Source organism: Hyla sarda, unplaced genomic scaffold (assembly GCF_029499605.1).
Source record: "Hyla sarda isolate aHylSar1 unplaced genomic scaffold, aHylSar1.hap1 scaffold_347, whole genome shotgun sequence".
Taxonomy (NCBI): Eukaryota; Metazoa; Chordata; class Amphibia; order Anura; family Hylidae; genus Hyla; species Hyla sarda.
The window spans coordinates 202942-222841 of record NW_026610230.1 but is presented as its reverse complement, the minus strand read 5'-3'; the positions used below and the strand labels follow the sequence as shown (position 1 = coordinate 222841).

The 19900-nt window shown below is 46.2% G+C and overlaps 9 non-coding genes across 9 annotated transcripts; all 9 read left to right on the top strand.

The window, feature by feature from the left end:
* Nucleotides 1-495: 495 nt before the first annotated feature.
* LOC130331239 (U2 spliceosomal RNA) lies at nucleotides 496-686 on the top strand. The gene has a single exon (XR_008874179.1). It is a non-coding gene; the product is annotated as a U2 spliceosomal RNA (small nuclear RNA).
* Nucleotides 687-2764: 2078 nt separating this feature from the next.
* On the top strand, nucleotides 2765-2956 carry LOC130331286 (U2 spliceosomal RNA). The gene has a single exon (XR_008874222.1). It is a non-coding gene; the product is annotated as a U2 spliceosomal RNA (small nuclear RNA).
* Nucleotides 2957-5047: 2091 nt separating this feature from the next.
* LOC130331292 (U2 spliceosomal RNA) lies at nucleotides 5048-5238 on the top strand. The gene has a single exon (XR_008874227.1). It is a non-coding gene; the product is annotated as a U2 spliceosomal RNA (small nuclear RNA).
* A 2086-nt stretch (nucleotides 5239-7324) lies between these two features.
* Nucleotides 7325-7515, top strand: LOC130331238 (U2 spliceosomal RNA). Its single transcript, XR_008874178.1, has one exon. It is a non-coding gene; the product is annotated as a U2 spliceosomal RNA (small nuclear RNA).
* A 2097-nt stretch (nucleotides 7516-9612) lies between these two features.
* On the top strand, nucleotides 9613-9803 carry LOC130331237 (U2 spliceosomal RNA). Its single transcript, XR_008874177.1, has one exon. It is a non-coding gene; the product is annotated as a U2 spliceosomal RNA (small nuclear RNA).
* A 2089-nt stretch (nucleotides 9804-11892) lies between these two features.
* LOC130331236 (U2 spliceosomal RNA) lies at nucleotides 11893-12083 on the top strand. The gene has a single exon (XR_008874176.1). It is a non-coding gene; the product is annotated as a U2 spliceosomal RNA (small nuclear RNA).
* A 2091-nt stretch (nucleotides 12084-14174) lies between these two features.
* LOC130331234 (U2 spliceosomal RNA) lies at nucleotides 14175-14365 on the top strand. Its single transcript, XR_008874175.1, has one exon. It is a non-coding gene; the product is annotated as a U2 spliceosomal RNA (small nuclear RNA).
* A 2086-nt stretch (nucleotides 14366-16451) lies between these two features.
* On the top strand, nucleotides 16452-16642 carry LOC130331233 (U2 spliceosomal RNA). The gene has a single exon (XR_008874174.1). It is a non-coding gene; the product is annotated as a U2 spliceosomal RNA (small nuclear RNA).
* A 2085-nt stretch (nucleotides 16643-18727) lies between these two features.
* Nucleotides 18728-18918, top strand: LOC130331232 (U2 spliceosomal RNA). The gene has a single exon (XR_008874173.1). It is a non-coding gene; the product is annotated as a U2 spliceosomal RNA (small nuclear RNA).
* The last annotated feature ends 982 nt before the right edge of the window (nucleotides 18919-19900 follow it).

The window sequence follows — 19900 nt, the reverse complement described above, 5'->3', positions numbered from 1 at the left end:
AGCATCAGCACTGCTCTGCCTGAGCAGAACCATCACCGCCATAGGTTGTCAAATAACCCGGGTTTAACCCACACAGGTAAGTCCAATGGGGTGCAGGCATGTCCTCTATGCTTACAGCTTCCCGTGGGTGTTGGTTTGATACCGTTTGGGGACAGCCAAGGAGGCATCTGCAGGCAACAAAGGTAGGTGTGTGCTTGTGTGTGTGTTTCCTATGCAGATCCTAAGCCCAGTGTCACATGCAAGTAGGAGGAGTAAGAAGGGTTCCTGGCAAATCCGGGTTATGGATTGCATTTAAAAAGGCCCCGTGGGAGTGCAATGGGCCCCTGTCTTGCTGCTTAGCAATAATGGTATGGGTTTAGGTTCTGCTGTGTGTACTGGTGGTTGACTGCCCCCCAGCCCAGAGTGTGCATGGAAAATTGTCTGGCAGCCTCCCTGACAGCAAGCAGTGATAGTGCCCATGAAGGGGACCTTGTTGGGCCCGCCCCTTTCACGGTTATCGCTTCTCGGCCTTTTGGCTAAGATCAAGTGTAGTATCTGTTCTTATCAGTTTAATATCTGATACGTCCCCTATCTGGGGACCATATATTAAATGGATTTTTGAGAACGGGGGCCGATTTCGAAGCTTGCTTCCGTCGCCCTATGCATTGACCCGATATGGCAGTATCTTCGGGTACAGTGCACCACCCCCTTACAGGGTTAAAAAGAAAGATTCCTACTTTCATTGCTACCTGCTTGCTGGCTAGCCAGCTAGCCAGCCCTGTGGGCCTTGCTGCTGCTGCAGCCAAAAAACAAAAGGTGGTGCTGCTGCTGCTGCTTCTGCTGCTTCTGCTTGTGTCTGGCCGCTGTTGGAGCGTCCAGGCACAGGACTTCTGCTGCTGCTGACTAAATGGCCTCCTTAATTGGATCATTTGAGTAGCCAGCACACCTGTGCAGGTAGGGCATGACATGATAGGCAGCTGCCTTGATAGCGGGTGGGTGCTGAATGTTCCTAATTGACAAAATAAGATTAATGCTTATGAAGAAATATAAAATCTCATCCCTTCCCCAATATCGCGCCACACCCCTACCCCTTAATTCCCTGGTTGAACTTGATGGACATATGTCTTTTTTCGACCGTACTAACTATGTAACTATGTAACATAACATGGGGGGGGGGTCTCCTGGCTGTTCACACAGGTGTGTCATTGCTGTACATTGACCATGCATTGCTTCTGTGGTATTGCAAAGGCAAAGACAAATGCTTCCAGCCATCCATTGCACTAATGGATTGGTCATCAGCTGGCTGTCTATGTCCCGCATCAATATAGACCAAAGTACAGAGGGTTAGGCTATGCTATTGTGCACCTACCTGATGCATCAGAAGGTGCGAGGCCCTTGCTAAATTCTGTGCACAGACTTTGAGATCTATACTTTAGACTGTATCTAAACCTGCTCCAACATGGACTGACATTCTGGCCTACTTTCAGCCGATGCGACTTGTCTGTCGCTGTTTTTATGTATTCAGCACTATGTATAATGTTGTAAAAATGCTCTAGAAGCTAAAAGTCGCAGAAATGTCCACACATATTTGGCCTGCAACTTTCTGTGCGACAAATTCAGACAGGAAAAATCAGTATAAATCCTTAGAAAATTATCCCCCAGTGTCTCCATCTGCTGGCGGTATTGAATAAGCATTGCTGCACTGATGGGGTATGCATTAGACGAAAAAAAAGAAGAAAAAGAAGAATAATACGCCCAGAAAAGAGGCGAAAGGAGAAAAACGTAAAAAAACGTGAAAAAAAAGTAAGAGGAAGAGAAGGGAAAAAAAGGTGGAAATGGGTTTAAAAGTGATTTCGGCGGAGAAATATATATATATATATATATATATATATATATATATATATATATACGCGCACACACACACATATATATAAACGTATTCTCCGTTGAGATATTGCAGCCGCTGCTGTGTCCAGGCCCAGGAGCCTTAGCACTGTGCTGTGATGTCACTCAATACCACTGGACATCACTAGGTGTAAACAACATCTCTCCTTTGCTGTGTATGTGACTATGGAGCTGTTTGGTGATGTCGTCTATTATGGCCTTCATAGAAGCAACAGGAGATTGTTGCATCCATCTAGAACCCTCAGAACTACAGTGCTATGATGTCACTCACTTCCACAGGCCTTGCAGAGTGTAAACAACAACAACCCAGCTTTGTTGTGTATGTAACCATAGGGATTTGTGATGTCACCTAGAACCTTCACAGCAGCGACAGCTTTATGAGGAGCATCAGCACTGCATCTGCCTGAGCAGAACCATCACCGCCATAGGTTGTCAAATAACCCGGGTTTAACCCACACAGGTAAGTCCAATGGGGTGCAGGCATGTCCTCTATGCTTACAGCTTCCCGTGGGTGTTGGTTTGATACCGTTTGGGGACAGCCAAGGAGGCATCTGCAGGCAACAAAGGTAGGTGTGTGCTTGTGTGTGTGTTTCCTATGCAGATCCTAAGCCCAGTGTCACATGCAAGTAGGAGGAGTAAGAAGGGTTCCTGGCAAATCCGGGTTATGGATTGCATTTAAAAAGGCCCCGTGGGAGTGCAATGGGCCCCTGTCTTGCTGCTTAGCAATAATGGTATGGGTTTAGGTTCTGCTGTGTGTACTGGTGGTTGACTGCCCCCCAGCCCAGAGTGTGCATGGAAAATTGTCTGGCAGCCTCCCTGACAGCAAGCAGTGATAGTGCCCATGAAGGGGACCTTGTTGGGGCCCGCCCCTTTCACGGTTATCGCTTCTCGGCCTTTTGGCTAAGATCAAGTGTAGTATCTGTTCTTATCAGTTTAATATCTGATACGTCCCCTATCTGGGGACCATATATTAAATGGATTTTTGAGAACGGGGGCCGATTTCGAAGCTTGCTTCCGTCGCCCTATGCATTGACCCGATATGGCAGTAATCTTCGGGTACAGTGCACCACCCCCTTACAGGGTTAAAAAGAAAGATTCCTACTTTCATTGCTACCTGCTTGCTGGCTAGCCAGCTAGCCAGCCCTGTGGGCCTTGCTGCTGCTGCAGCCAAAAAACAAAAGGTGGTGCTGCTGCTGCTGCTTCTGCTGCTTCTGCTTGTGTCTGGCCGCTGTTGGAGCGTCCAGGCACAGGACTTCTGCTGCTGCTGACTAAATGGCCTCCTTAATTGGATCATTTGAGTAGCCAGCACACCTGTGCAGGTAGGGCATGACATGATAGGCAGCTGCCTTGATAGCGGGTGGGGTGCTGAATTGTCCTAATTGACAAAATAAGATTAATGCTTATGAAGAAATATAAAATCTCATCCCCTTCCCAATATCGCGCCACACCCCCTACCCCTTAATTCCCTGGTTGAACTTGATGGACATATGTCTTTTTCGACCGTACTAACTATGTAACTATGTAACATAACATGGGGGGGGGGGTCTCCTGGCTGTTCACACAGGTGTGTCATTGCTGTACATTGACCATGCATTGCTTCTGTGGTATTGCAAAGGCAAAGACAAATGCTTCCAGCCATCCATTGCACTAATGGATTGGTCATCAGCTGGCTGTCTATGTCCCGCATCAATATAGACCAAAGTACAGAGGGGTTAGGCTATGCTATTGTGCACCCTACCTGATGCATCAGAAGGTGCGAGGCCCTTGCTAAATTCTGTGCACAGACTTTGAGATCTATACTTTAGACTGTATCTAAACCTGCTCCAACATGGACTGACATTCTGGCCTACTTTCAGCCGATGCGACTTGTCTGTCGCTGAACAGTCGCTTTTTATGTATTCAGCACCTATGTATAATGTTGTAAAAATGCTCTAGAAGCTAAAGTCGCAGAAATGTCACACATATTTGGCCTGCAACTTTCTGTGCGACAAATTCAGACAGGAAAAAATCAGTATAAATCCTTAGAAAATTATCCCCCAGTGTCTCCATCTGCTGGCGGTATTGAATAAGCATTGCTGCACTGATGGGGTATGCATTAGACGAAAAAAAGAAGAAAAAGAAGAATAATACGCCCAGAAAAGAGGCGAAAAGGAGAAAAACGTAAAAAAACGTGAAAAAAAAGTAAGTGGAAGAGAAGGGAAAAAAAGGTGGAAATGGGTTTAAAAGTGATTTCGGCGGAGAAATATATATATATATATATATATATATATATATATATATATATATATACGCGCACACACACACATATATATAAACATATTCTCCGTTGAGATATTGCAGCCGCTGCTGTGTCCAGGCCCAGGAGCCTTAGCACTGTGCTGTGATGTCACTCAATACCACTGACATCACTAGGTGTAAACAACATCTCTCCTTTGCTGTGTATGTGACTATGGAGCTGTTTGGTGATGTCGTCTATTATGGCCTTCATAGAAGCAACAGGAGATTGTTGCATCCATCTAGAACCCTCAGAACTACAGTGCTATGATGTCCACTCACTTCCACAGGCCTTGCAGAGTGTAAACAACAACAACCCAGCTTTGTTGTGTATGTAACCATAGGATTTGTGATGTCACCTAGAACCTTCACAGCAGCGACAGCTTTATGAGGAGCATCAGCACTGCTCTGCCTGAGCAGAACCATCACCGCCATAGGTTGTCAAATAACCCGGGTTTAACCCACACAGGTAAGTCCAATGGGGTGCAGGGCATGTCCTCTATGCTTACAGCTTCCCGTGGGTGTTGGTTTGATACCGTTTGGGACAGCCAAGGAGGCATCTGCAGGCAACAAAGGTAGGTGTGTGCTTGTGTGTGTGTTTTCCTATGCAGATCCTAAGCCAGTGTCACATGCAAGTAGGAGGAGTAAGAAGGGTTCCTGGCAAATCCGGGTTATGGATTGCATTTAAAAAGGCCCCGTGGGAGTGCAATGGGCCCCTGTCTTGCTGCTTAGCAATAATGGTATGGGTTTAGGTTCTGCTGTGTGTACTGGTGGTTGACTGCCCCCCAGCCCAGAGTGTGCATGGAAAATTGTCTGGCAGCCTCCCTGACAGCAAGCAGTGATAGTGCCCATGAAGGGGACCTTGTTGGGCCCGCCCCCTTTCACGGTTATCGCTTCTCGCCTTTTGGCTAAGATCAAGTGTAGTATCTGTTCTTATCAGTTTAATATCTGATACGTCCCCTATCTGGGGACCATATATTAAATGGATTTTTGAGAACGGGGGCCCGATTTCGAAGCTTGCTTCCGTCGCCCTATGCATTGACCCGATATGGCAGTATCTTCGGGTACAGTGCACCACCCCCTTACAGGGTTAAAAAGAAAGATTCCTACTTTCATTGCTACCTGCTTGCTGGCTAGCCAGCTAGCCAGCCCTGTGGGCCTTGCTGCTGCTGCAGCCAAAAAACAAAAGGTGGTGCTGCTGCTGCTGCTTCTGATTGTGTCTGGCCGCTGTTGGAGCGTCCAGGCACAGGACTTCTGCTGCTGCTGACTAAATGGCCTCCTTAATTGGATCATTTGAGTAGCCAGCACACCTGTGCAGGTAGGGCATGACATGATAGGCAGCTGCCTTGATAGCGGGTGGGTGCTGAATGTTCCTAATTGACAAAATAAGATTAATGCTTATGAAGAAATATAAAATCTCATCCCTTCCCCAATATCGCGCCACACCCCTACCCCTTAATTCCCTGGTTGAACTTGATGGACATATGTCTTTTTTCCGACCGTACTAACTATGTAACTATGTAACATAACATGGGGGGGGGGGGTCTCCTGGCTGTTCACACAGGTGTGTCATTGCCTGTACATTGACCATTGCATTGCTTCTGTGGTATTGCAAAGGCAAAGACAAATGCTTCCAGCCATCCATTGCACTAATGGATTGGTCATCAGCTGGCTGTCTATGTCCCGCATCAATATAGACCAAAGTACAGAGGGTTAGGCTATGCTATTGTGCACCTACCTGATGCATCAGAAGGTGCGAGGCCCTTGCTAAATTCTGTGCACAGACTTTGAGATCTATACTTTAGACTGTATCTAAACCTGCTCCAACATGGACTGACATTCTGGCCTCTACTTTCAGCCGATGCGACTTGTCTGTCGCTGAACAGTCGCTTTTTATGTATTCAGCACCTATGTATAATGTTGTAAAAATGCTCTAGAAGCTAAAGTCGCAGAAATGTCACACATATTTGGCCTGCAACTTTCTGTGCGACAAATTCAGACAGGAAAAATCAGTATAAATCCTTAGAAAATTATCCCCCAGTGTCTCCATCTGCTGGCGGTATTGAATAAGCATTGCTGCACTGATGGGGTATGCATTAGACGAAAAAAAAGAAGAAAAAGAAGAATAATACGCCCAGAAAAGAGGCGAAAAGGAGAAAACGTAAAAAAAACGTGAAAAAAAAGTAAGAGGAAGAGAAGGGAAAAAAAGGTGGAAATGGGTTTAAAAGTGATTTCGGCGGAGAAATATATATATATATATATATATATATATATATATATATATATATATATACGCGCACACACACACATATATATAAACGTATTCTCCGTTGAGATATTGCAGCCGCTGCTGTGTCCAGGCCCAGGAGCCTTAGCACTGTGCTGTGATGTCACTCAATACCACTGACATCACTAGGTGTAAACAACATCTCTCCTTTGCTGTGTATGTGACTATGGAGCTGTTTGGTGATGTCGTCTATTATGGCCTTCATAGAAGCAACAGGAGATTGTTGCATCCATCTAGAACCCTCAGAACTACAGTGCTATGATGTCACTCACTTCCACAGGCCTTGCAGAGTGTAAACAACAACAACCCAGCTTTGTTGTGTATGTAACCATAGGGATTTGTGATGTCACCTAGAACCTTCACAGCAGCGACAGCTTTATGAGGAGCATCAGCACTGCTCTGCCTGAGCAGAACCATCACCGCCATAGGTTGTCAAATAACCCGGGTTTAACCCACACAGGTAAGTCCAATGGGGTGCAGGCATGTCCCTCTATGCTTACAGCTTCCCGTGGGTGTTGGTTTGATACCGTTTGGGGACAGCCAAGGAGGCATCTGCAGGCAACAAAGGTAGGTGTGTGCTTGTGTGTGTGTTTCCTATGCAGATCCTAAGCCCAGTGTCACATGCAAGTAGGAGGAGTAAGAAGGGTTCCTGGCAAATCCGGGTTATGGATTGCATTTAAAAAGGCCCGTGGGAGTGCAATGGGCCCCTGTCTTGCTGCTTAGCAATAATGGTATGGGTTTAGGTTCTGCTGTGTGTACTGGTGGTTGACTGCCCCCCAGCCCAGAGTGTGCATGGAAAATTGTCTGGCAGCCTCCCTGACAGCAAGCAGTGATAGTGCCCATGAAGGGGACCTTGTTGGGCCCGCCCCTTTCACGGTTATCGCTTCTCGGCCTTTTGGCTAAGATCAAGTGTAGTATCTGTTCTTATCAGTTTAATATCTGATACGTCCCCTATCTGGGGACCATATATTAAATGGATTTTTGAGAACGGGGGCCGATTTCGAAGCTTGCTTCCGTCGCCCTATGCATTGACCCGATATGGCAGTATCTTCGGGTACAGTGCACCACCCCCTTACAGGGTTAAAAAGAAAGATTCCTACTTTCATTGCTACCTGCTTGCTGGCTAGCCAGCTAGCCAGCCCTGTGGCCTTGCTGCTGCTGCAGCCAAAAAACAAAAGGTGGTGCTGCTGCTGCTGCTTCTGCTGCTTCTGCTTGTGTCTGGCCGCTGTTGGAGCGTCCAGGCACAGGACTTCTGCTGCTGCTGACTAAATGGCCTCCTTAATTGGATCATTTGAGTAGCCAGCACACCTGTGCAGGTAGGGCATGACATGATAGGCAGCTGCCTTGATAGCGGGTGGTGCTGAATGTTCCTAATTGACAAAATAAGATTAATGCTTATGAAGAAATATAAAATCTCATCCCTTCCCCAATATCGCGCCACACCCCTACCCCTTAATTCCCTGGTTGAACTTGATGGACATATGTCTTTTTTCGACCGTACTAACTATGTAACTATGTAACATAACATGGGGGGGGGGGTCTCCTGGCTGTTCACACAGGTGTGTCATTGCTGTACATTGACCATGCATTGCTTCTGTGGTATTGCAAAGGCAAAGACAAATGCTTCCAGCCATCCATTGCACTAATGGATTGGTCATCAGCTGGCTGTCTATGTCCCGCATCAATATAGACCAAAGTACAGAGGGTTAGGCTATGCTATTGTGCACCTACCTGATGCATCAGAAGGTGCGAGGCCCTTGCTAAATTCTGTGCACAGACTTTGAGATCTATACTTTAGACTGTATCTAAACCTGCTCCAACATGGACTGACATTCTGGCCTACTTTCAGCCGATGCGACTTGTCTGTCGCTGAACAGTCGCTTTTATGTATTCAGCACCTATGTATAATGTTGTAAAAATGCTCTAGAAGCTAAAGTCGCAGAAATGTCACACATATTTGGCCTGCAACTTCTGTGCGACAAATTCAGACAGGAAAAATCAGTATAAATCCTTAGAAAATTATCCCCCAGTGTCTCCATCTGCTGGCGGTATTGAATAAGCATTGCTGCACCTGATGGGGTATGCATTAGACGAAAAAAAGAAGAAAAAGAAGAATAATACGCCCAGAAAAGAGGCGAAAAGGAGAAAAACGTAAAAAAACGTGAAAAAAAAGTAAGAGGAAGAGAAGGGAAAAAAAGGTGGAAATGGTTTAAAAGTGATTTCGGCGGAGAAATATATATATATATATATATATATATATATATATAATATATTATATATATATATACGCGCACACACACACATATATATAAACGTATTCTCCGTTGAGATATTGCAGGCCGCTGCTGTGTCCAGGCCCAGGAGCCTTAGCACTGTGCTGTGATGTCACTCAATACCACTGACATCACTAGGTGTAAACAACATCTCTCCTTTGCTGTGTATGTGACTATGGAGCTGTTTGGTGATGTCGTCTATTATGGCCTTCATAGAAGCAACAGGAGATTGTTGCATCCATCTAGAACCCCTCAGAACTACAGTGCTATGATGTCACTCACTTCCACAGGCCTTGCAGAGTGTGAAACAACAACAACCCAGCTTTGTTGTGTATGTAACCATAGGGATTTGTGATGTCACCTAGAACCTTCACAGCAGCGACAGCTTTATGAGGAGCATCAGCACTGCTCTGCCTGAGCAGAACCATCACCGCCATAGGTTGTCAAATAACCCGGGTTTAACCCACACAGGTAAGTCCAATGGGGTGCAGGCATGTCCTCTATGCTTACAGCTTCCCGTGGGTGTTGGTTTGATACCGTTTGGGGACAGCCAAGGAGGCATCTGCAGGCAACAAAGGTAGGTGTGTGCTTGTGTGTGTGTTTCCTATGCAGATCCTAAGCCCACCCAGTGTCACATGCAAGTAGGAGGAGTAAGAAGGGTTCCTGGCAAATCCGGGTTATGGATTGCATTTAAAAAGGCCCCGTGGGAGTGCAATGGGCCCCTGTCTTGCTGCTTAGCAATAATGGTATGGGTTTAGGTTCTGCTGTGTGTACTGGTGGTTGACTGCCCCCCAGCCCAGAGTGTGCATGGAAAATTGTCTGGCAGCCTCCCTGACAGCAAGCAGTGATAGTGCCCATGAAGGGGACCTTGTTGGGCCCGCCCCTTTCACGGTTATCGCTTCTCGGCCTTTTGGCTAAGATCAAGTGTAGTATCTGTTCTTATCAGTTTAATATCTGATACGTCCCCTATCTGGGGACCATATATTAAATGGATTTTTGAGAACGGGGGCCGATTTCGAAGCTTGCTTCCGTCGCCCTATGCATTGACCCGATATGGCAGTATCTTCGGGTACAGTGCACCACCCCCTTACAGGGTTAAAAAGAAAGATTCCTACTTTCATTGCTACCTGCTTGCTGGCTAGCCAGCTAGCCAGCCCTGTGGGGCCTTGCTGCTGCTGCAGCCAAAAAACAAAAGGTGGTGCTGCTGCTGCTGCTTCTGCTGCTTCTGCTTGTGTCTGGCCGCTGTTGGAGCGTCCAGGCACAGGACTTCTGCTGCTGCTGACTAAATGGCCTCCTTAATTGGATCATTTGAGTAGCCAGCACACCTGTGCAGGTAGGGCATGACATGATAGGCAGCTGCCTTGATAGCGGGTGGGTGCTGAATGTTCCTAATTGACAAAATAAGATTAATGCTTATGAAGAAATATAAAATCTCATCCCTTCCCCAATATCGCGCCACACCCCTACCCCTTAATTCCCTGGTTGAACTTGATGGACATATGTCTTTTTTCGACCGTACTAACTATGTAACTATGTAACATAACATGGGGGGGGGGTCTCCTGGCTGTTCACACAGGTGTGTCATTGCTGTACATTGACCATGCATTGCTTCTGTGGTATTGCAAAGGCAAAGACAAATGCTTCCAGCCATCCATTGCACTAATGGATTGGTCATCAGCTGGCTGTCTATGTCCCGCATCAATATAGACCAAAGTACAGAGGGTTAGGCTATGCTATTGTGCACCTACCTGATGCATCAGAAGGTGCGAGGCCCTTGCTAAATTCTGTGCACAGACTTTGAGATCTATACTTTAGACTGTATCTAAACCTGCTCCAACATGGACTGACATTCTGGCCTACTTTCAGCCGATGCGACTTGTCTGTCGCTGAACAGTCGCTTTTTATGTATTCAGCACCTATGTATAATGTTGTAAAAATGCTCTAGAAGCTAAAGTCGCAGAAATGTCACACATATTTGGCCTGCAACTTTCTGTGCGACAAATTCAGACAGGAAAAATCAGTATAAATCCTTAGAAAATTATCCCCCAGTGTCTCCATCTGCTGGCGGTATTGAATAAGCATTGCTGCACTGATGGGGTATGCATTAGACGAAAAAAAAGAAGAAAAAGAAGAATAATACGCCCAGAAAAGAGGCGAAAAGGAGAAAAACGTAAAAAAACGTGAAAAAAAAGTAAGAGGAAGAGAAGGGAAAAAAAGGTGGAAATGGGTTTAAAAGTGATTTCGGCGGAGAAATATATATATATATATATATATATATATATATATATATATATATATATACGCGCACACACACACATATATATAAACGTATTCTCCGTTGAGATATTGCAGCCGCTGCTGTGTCCAGGCCCAGGAGCCTTAGCACTGTGCTGTGATGTCACTCAATACCACTGACATCACTAGGTGTAAACAACATCTCTCCTTTGCTGTGTATGTGACTATGGAGCTGTTTGGTGATGTCGTCTATTATGGCCTTCATAGAAGCAACAGGAGATTGTTGCATCCATCTAGAACCCTCAGAACTACAGTGCTATGATGTCACTCACTTCCACAGGCCTTGCAGAGTGTAAACAACAACAACCCAGCTTTGTTGTGTATGTAACCATAGGGATTTGTGATGTCACCTAGAACCTTCACAGCAGCGACAGCTTTATGAGGAGCATCAGCACTGCTCTGCCTGAGCAGAACCATCACCGCCATAGGTTGTCAAATAACCCGGGTTTAACCCACACAGGTAAGTCCAATGGGGTGCAGGCATGTCCTCTATGCTTACAGCTTCCCGTGGGTGTTGGTTTGATACCGTTTGGGGACAGCCAAGGAGGCATCTGCAGGCAACAAAGGTAGGTGTGTGCTTGTGTGTGTGTTTCCTATGCAGATCCTAAGCCCAGTGTCACATGCAAGTAGGAGGAGTAAGAAGGGTTCCTGGCAAATCCGGGTTATGGATTGCATTTAAAAAGGCCCCGTGGGAGTGCAATGGGCCCCTGTCTTGCTGCTTAGCAATAATGGTATGGGTTTAGGTTCTGCTGTGTGTACTGGTGGTTGACTGCCCCCCAGCCCAGAGTGTGCATGGAAAATTGTCTGGCAGCCTCCCTGACAGCAAGCAGTGATAGTGCCCATGAAGGGGACCTTGTTGGGCCCGCCCCTTTCACGGTTATCGCTTCTCGGCCTTTTGGCTAAGATCAAGTGTAGTATCTGTTCTTATCAGTTTAATATCTGATACGTCCCCTATCTGGGGACCATATATTAAATGGATTTTTGAGAACGGGGGCCGATTTCGAAGCTTGCTTCCGTCGCCCTATGCATTGACCCGATATGGCAGTATCTTCGGGTACAGTGCACCACCCCCTTACAGGGTTAAAAAGAAAGATTCCTACTTTCATTGCTACCTGCTTGCTGGCTAGCCAGCTAGCCAGCCCTGTGGGCCTTGCTGCTGCTGCAGCCAAAAAACAAAAGGTGGTGCTGCTGCTGCTGCTTCTGCTGCTTCTGCTTGTGTCTGGCCGCTGTTGGAGCGTCCAGGCACAGGACTTCTGCTGCTGCTGACTAAATGGCCTCCTTAATTGGATCATTTGAGTAGCCAGCACACCTGTGCAGGTAGGGCATGACATGATAGGCAGCTGCCTTGATAGCGGGTGGGTGCTGAATGTTCCTAATTGACAAAATAAGATTAATGCTTATGAAGAAATATAAAATCTCATCCCTTCCCCAATATCGCGCCACACCCCTACCCCTTAATTCCCTGGTTGAACTTGATGGACATATGTCTTTTTTCGACCGTACTAACTATGTAACTATGTAACATAACATGGGGGGGGGGGTCTCCTGGCTGTTCACACAGGTGTGTCATTGCTGTACATTGACCATGCATTGCTTCTGTGGTATTGCAAAGGCAAAGACAAATGCTTCCAGCCATCCATTGCACTAATGGATTGGTCATCAGCTGGCTGTCTATGTCCCGCATCAATATAGACCAAAGTACAGAGGGTTAGGCTATGCTATTGTGCACCTACCTGATGCATCAGAAGGTGCGAGGCCCTTGCTAAATTCTGTGCACAGACTTTGAGATCTATACTTTAGACTGTATCTAAACCTGCTCCAACATGGACTGACATTCTGGCCTACTTTCAGCCGATGCGACTTGTCTGTCGCTGAACAGTCGCTTTTTATGTATTCAGCACCTATGTATAATGTTGTAAAAATGCTCTAGAAGCTAAAGTCGCAGAAATGTCACACATATTTGGCCTGCAACTTTCTGTGCGACAAATTCAGACAGGAAAAATCAGTATAAATCCTTAGAAAATTATCCCCCAGTGTCTCCATCTGCTGGCGGTATTGAATAAGCATTGCTGCACTGATGGGGTATGCATTAGACGAAAAAAAAGAAGAAAAAGAAGAATAATACGCCCAGAAAAGAGGCGAAAAGGAGAAAAACGTAAAAAAACGTGAAAAAAAAGTAAGAGGAAGAGAAGGGAAAAAAAGGTGGAAATGGGTTTAAAAGTGATTTCGGCGGAGAAATATATATATATATATATATATATATATATATATATATATATATATATATACGCGCACACACACACATATATATAAACGTATTCTCCGTTGAGATATTGCAGCCGCTGCTGTGTCCAGGCCCAGGAGCCTTAGCACTGTGCTGTGATGTCACTCAATACCACTGACATCACTAGGTGTAAACAACATCTCTCCTTTGCTGTGTATGTGACTATGGAGCTGTTTGGTGATGTCGTCTATTATGGCCTTCATAGAAGCAACAGGAGATTGTTGCATCCATCTAGAACCCTCAGAACTACAGTGCTATGATGTCACTCACTTCCACAGGCCTTGCAGAGTGTAAACAACAACAACCCAGCTTTGTTGTGTATGTAACCATAGGGATTTGTGATGTCACCTAGAACCTTCACAGCAGCGACAGCTTTATGAGGAGCATCAGCACTGCTCTGCCTGAGCAGAACCATCACCGCCATAGGTTGTCAAATAACCCGGGTTTAACCCACACAGGTAAGTCCAATGGGGTGCAGGCATGTCCTCTATGCTTACAGCTTCCCGTGGGTGTTGGTTTGATACCGTTTGGGGACAGCCAAGGAGGCATCTGCAGGCAACAAAGGTAGGTGTGTGCTTGTGTGTGTGTTTCCTATGCAGATCCTAAGCCCAGTGTCACATGCAAGTAGGAGGAGTAAGAAGGGTTCCTGGCAAATCCGGGTTATGGATTGCATTTAAAAAGGCCCCGTGGGAGTGCAATGGGCCCCTGTCTTGCTGCTTAGCAATAATGGTATGGGTTTAGGTTCTGCTGTGTGTACTGGTGGTTGACTGCCCCCCAGCCCAGAGTGTGCATGGAAAATTGTCTGGCAGCCTCCCTGACAGCAAGCAGTGATAGTGCCCATGAAGGGGACCTTGTTGGGCCCGCCCCTTTCACGGTTATCGCTTCTCGGCCTTTTGGCTAAGATCAAGTGTAGTATCTGTTCTTATCAGTTTAATATCTGATACGTCCCCTATCTGGGGACCATATATTAAATGGATTTTTGAGAACGGGGGCCGATTTCGAAGCTTGCTTCCGTCGCCCTATGCATTGACCCGATATGGCAGTATCTTCGGGTACAGTGCACCACCCCCTTACAGGGTTAAAAAGAAAGATTCCTACTTTCATTGCTACCTGCTTGCTGGCTAGCCAGCTAGCCAGCCCTGTGGGCCTTGCTGCTGCTGCAGCCAAAAAACAAAAGGTGGTGCTGCTGCTGCTGCTTCTGCTGCTTCTGCTTGTGTCTGGCCGCTGTTGGAGCGTCCAGGCACAGGACTTCTGCTGCTGCTGACTAAATGGCCTCCTTAATTGGATCATTTGAGTAGCCAGCACACCTGTGCAGGTAGGGCATGACATGATAGGCAGCTGCCTTGATAGCGGGTGGGTGCTGAATGTTCCTAATTGACAAAATAAGATTAATGCTTATGAAGAAATATAAAATCTCATCCCTTCCCCAATATCGCGCCACACCCCTACCCCTTAATTCCCTGGTTGAACTTGATGGACATATGTCTTTTTTCGACCGTACTAACTATGTAACTATGTAACATAACATGGGGGGGGGGGTCTCCTGGCTGTTCACACAGGTGTGTCATTGCTGTACATTGACCATGCATTGCTTCTGTGGTATTGCAAAGGCAAAGACAAATGCTTCCAGCCATCCATTGCACTAATGGATTGGTCATCAGCTGGCTGTCTATGTCCCGCATCAATATAGACCAAAGTACAGAGGGTTAGGCTATGCTATTGTGCACCTACCTGATGCATCAGAAGGTGCGAGGCCCTTGCTAAATTCTGTGCACAGACTTTGAGATCTATACTTTAGACTGTATCTAAACCTGCTCCAACATGGACTGACATTCTGGCCTACTTTCAGCCGATGCGACTTGTCTGTCGCTGAACAGTCGCTTTTTATGTATTCAGCACCTATGTATAATGTTGTAAAAATGCTCTAGAAGCTAAAGTCGCAGAAATGTCACACATATTTGGCCTGCAACTTTCTGTGCGACAAATTCAGACAGGAAAAATCAGTATAAATCCTTAGAAAATTATCCCCCAGTGTCTCCATCTGCTGGCGGTATTGAATAAGCATTGCTGCACTGATGGGGTATGCATTAGACGAAAAAAAAGAAGAAAAAGAAGAATAATACGCCCAGAAAAGAGGCGAAAAGGAGAAAAACGTAAAAAAACGTGAAAAAAAAGTAAGAGGAAGAGAAGGGAAAAAAAGGTGGAAATGGGTTTAAAAGTGATTTCGGCGGAGAAATATATATATATAGTATATATATATATATATATATATATATATATACGCGCACACACACACATATATATAAACGTATTCTCCGTTGAGATATTGCAGCCGCTGCTGTGTCCAGGCCCAGGAGCCTTAGCACTGTGCTGTGATGTCACTCAATACCACTGACATCACTAGGTGTAAACAACATCTCTCCTTTGCTGTGTATGTGACTATGGAGCTGTTTGGTGATGTCGTCTATTATGGCCTTCATAGAAGCAACAGGAGATTGTTGCATCCATCTAGAACCCTCAGAACTACAGTGCTATGATGTCACTCACTTCCACAGGCCTTGCAGAGTGTAAACAACAACAACCCAGCTTTGTTGTGTATGTAACCATAGGGATTTGTGATGTCACCTAGAACCTTCACAGCAGCGACAGCTTTATGAGGAGCATCAGCACTGCTCTGCCTGAGCAGAACCATCACCGCCATAGGTTGTCAAATAACCCGGGTTTAACCCACACAGGTAAGTCCAATGGGGTGCAGGCATGTCCTCTATGCTTACAGCTTCCCGTGGGTGTTGGTTTGATACCGTTTGGGGACAGCCAAGGAGGCATCTGCAGGCAACAAAGGTAGGTGTGTGCTTGTGTGTGTGTTTCCTATGCAGATCCTAAGCCCAGTGTCACATGCAAGTAGGAGGAGTAAGAAGGGTTCCTGGCAAATCCGGGTTATGGATTGCATTTAAAAAGGCCCCGTGGGAGTGCAATGGGCCCCTGTCTTGCTGCTTAGCAATAATGGTATGGGTTTAGGTTCTGCTGTGTGTACTGGTGGTTGACTGCCCCCCAGCCCAGAGTGTGCATGGAAAATTGTCTGGCAGCCTCCCTGACAGCAAGCAGTGATAGTGCCCATGAAGGGGACCTTGTTGGGCCCGCCCCTTTCACGGTTATCGCTTCTCGGCCTTTTGGCTAAGATCAAGTGTAGTATCTGTTCTTATCAGTTTAATATCTGATACGTCCCCTATCTGGGGACCATATATTAAATGGATTTTTGAGAACGGGGGCCGATTTCGAAGCTTGCTTCCGTCGCCCTATGCATTGACCCGATATGGCAGTATCTTCGGGTACAGTGCACCACCCCCTTACAGGGTTAAAAAGAAAGATTCCTACTTTCATTGCTACCTGCTTGCTGGCTAGCCAGCTAGCCAGCCCTGTGGGCCTTGCTGCTGCTGCAGCCAAAAAACAAAAGGTGGTGCTGCTGCTGCTGCTTCTGCTGCTTCTGCTTGTGTCTGGCCGCTGTTGGAGCGTCCAGGCACAGGACTTCTGCTGCTGCTGACTAAATGGCCTCCTTAATTGGATCATTTGAGTAGCCAGCACACCTGTGCAGGTAGGGCATGACATGATAGGCAGCTGCCTTGATAGCGGGTGGGTGCTGAATGTTCCTAATTGACAAAATAAGATTAATGCTTATGAAGAAATATAAAATCTCATCCCTTCCCCAATATCGCGCCACACCCCTACCCCTTAATTCCCTGGTTGAACTTGATGGACATATGTCTTTTTTCGACCGTACTAACTATGTAACTATGTAACATAACATGGGGGGGGGGGTCTCCTGGCTGTTCACACAGGTGTGTCATTGCTGTACATTGACCATGCATTGCTTCTGTGGTATTGCAAAGGCAAAGACAAATGCTTCCAGCCATCCATTGCACTAATGGATTGGTCATCAGCTGGCTGTCTATGTCCCGCATCAATATAGACCAAAGTACAGAGGGTTAGGCTATGCTATTGTGCACCTACCTGATGCATCAGAAGGTGCGAGGCCCTTGCTAAATTCTGTGCACAGACTTTGAGATCTATACTTTAGACTGTATCTAAACCTGCTCCAACATGGACTGACATTCTGGCCTACTTTCAGCCGATGCGACTTGTCTGTCGCTGAACAGTCGCTTTTTATGTATTCAGCACCTATGTATAATGTTGTAAAAATGCTCTAGAAGCTAAAGTCGCAGAAATGTCACACATATTTGGCCTGCAACTTTCTGTGCGACAAATTCAGACAGGAAAAATCAGTATAAATCCTTAGAAAATTATCCCCCAGTGTCTCCATCTGCTGGCGGTATTGAATAAGCATTGCTGCACTGATGGGGTATGCATTAGACGAAAAAAAAGAAGAAAAAGAAGAATAATACGCCCAGAAAAGAGGCGAAAAGGAGAAAAACGTAAAAAAACGTGAAAAAAAAGTAAGAGGAAGAGAAGGGAAAAAAAGGTGGAAATGGGTTTAAAAGTGATTTCGGCGGAGAAATATATATATATATATATATATATATATATATATATATATATATACGCGCACACACACACATATATATAAACGTATTCTCCGTTGAGATATTGCAGCCGCTGCTGTGTCCAGGCCCAGGAGCCTTAGCACTGTGCTGTGATGTCACTCAATACCACTGACATCACTAGGTGTAAACAACATCTCTCCTTTGCTGTGTATGTGACTATGGAGCTGTTTGGTGATGTCGTCTATTATGGCCTTCATAGAAGCAACAGGAGATTGTTGCATCCATCTAGAACCCTCAGAACTACAGTGCTATGATGTCACTCACTTCCACAGGCCTTGCAGAGTGTAAACAACAACAACCCAGCTTTGTTGTGTATGTAACCATAGGGATTTGTGATGTCACCTAGAACCTTCACAGCAGCGACAGCTTTATGAGGAGCATCAGCACTGCTCTGCCTGAGCAGAACCATCACCGCCATAGGTTGTCAAATAACCCGGGTTTAACCCACACAGGTAAGTCCAATGGGGTGCAGGCATGTCCTCTATGCTTACAGCTTCCCGTGGGTGTTGGTTTGATACCGTTTGGGGACAGCCAAGGAGGCATCTGCAGGCAACAAAGGTAGGTGTGTGCTTGTGTGTGTGTTTCCTATGCAGATCCTAAGCCCAGTGTCACATGCAAGTAGGAGGAGTAAGAAGGGTTCCTGGCAAATCCGGGTTATGGATTGCATTTAAAAAGGCCCCGTGGGAGTGCAATGGGCCCCTGTCTTGCTGCTTAGCAATAATGGTATGGGTTTAGGTTCTGCTGTGTGTACTGGTGGTTGACTGCCCCCCAGCCCAGAGTGTGCATGGAAAATTGTCTGGCAGCCTCCCTGACAGCAAGCAGTGATAGTGCCCATGAAGGGGACCTTGTTGGGCCCGCCCCTTTCACGGTTATCGCTTCTCGGCCTTTTGGCTAAGATCAAGTGTAGTATCTGTTCTTATCAGTTTAATATCTGATACGTCCCCTATCTGGGGACCATATATTAAATGGATTTTTGAGAACGGGGGCCGATTTCGAAGCTTGCTTCCGTCGCCCTATGCATTGACCCGATATGGCAGTATCTTCGGGTACAGTGCACCACCCCCTTACAGGGTTAAAAAGAAAGATTCCTACTTTCATTGCTACCTGCTTGCTGGCTAGCCAGCTAGCCAGCCCTGTGGGCCTTGCTGCTGCTGCAGCCAAAAAACAAAAGGTGGTGCTGCTGCTGCTGCTTCTGCTGCTTCTGCTTGTGTCTGGCCGCTGTTGGAGCGTCCAGGCACAGGACTTCTGCTGCTGCTGACTAAATGGCCTCCTTAATTGGATCATTTGAGTAGCCAGCACACCTGTGCAGGTAGGGCATGACATGATAGGCAGCTGCCTTGATAGCGGGTGGGTGCTGAATGTTCCTAATTGACAAAATAAGATTAATGCTTATGAAGAAATATAAAATCTCATCCCTTCCCCAATATCGCGCCACACCCCTACCCCTTAATTCCCTGGTTGAACTTGATGGACATATGTCTTTTTTCGACCGTACTAACTATGTAACTATGTAACATAACATGGGGGGGGGGTCTCCTGGCTGTTCACACAGGTGTGTCATTGCTGTACATTGACCATGCATTGCTTCTGTGGTATTGCAAAGGCAAAGACAAATGCTTCCAGCCATCCATTGCACTAATGGATTGGTCATCAGCTGGCTGTCTATGTCCCGCATCAATATAGACCAAAGTACAGAGGGTTAGGCTATGCTATTGTGCACCTACCTGATGCATCAGAAGGTGCGAGGCCCTTGCTAAATTCTGTGCACAGACTTTGAGATCTATACTTTAGACTGTATCTAAACCTGCTCCAACATGGACTGACATTCTGGCCTACTTTCAGCCGATGCGACTTGTCTGTCGCTGAACAGTCGCTTTTTATGTATTCAGCACCTATGTATAATGTTGTAAAAATGCTCTAGAAGCTAAAGTCGCAGAAATGTCACACATATTTGGCCTGCAACTTTCTGTGCGACAAATTCAGACAGGAAAAATCAGTATAAATCCTTAGAAAATTATCCCCCAGTGTCTCCATCTGCTGGCGG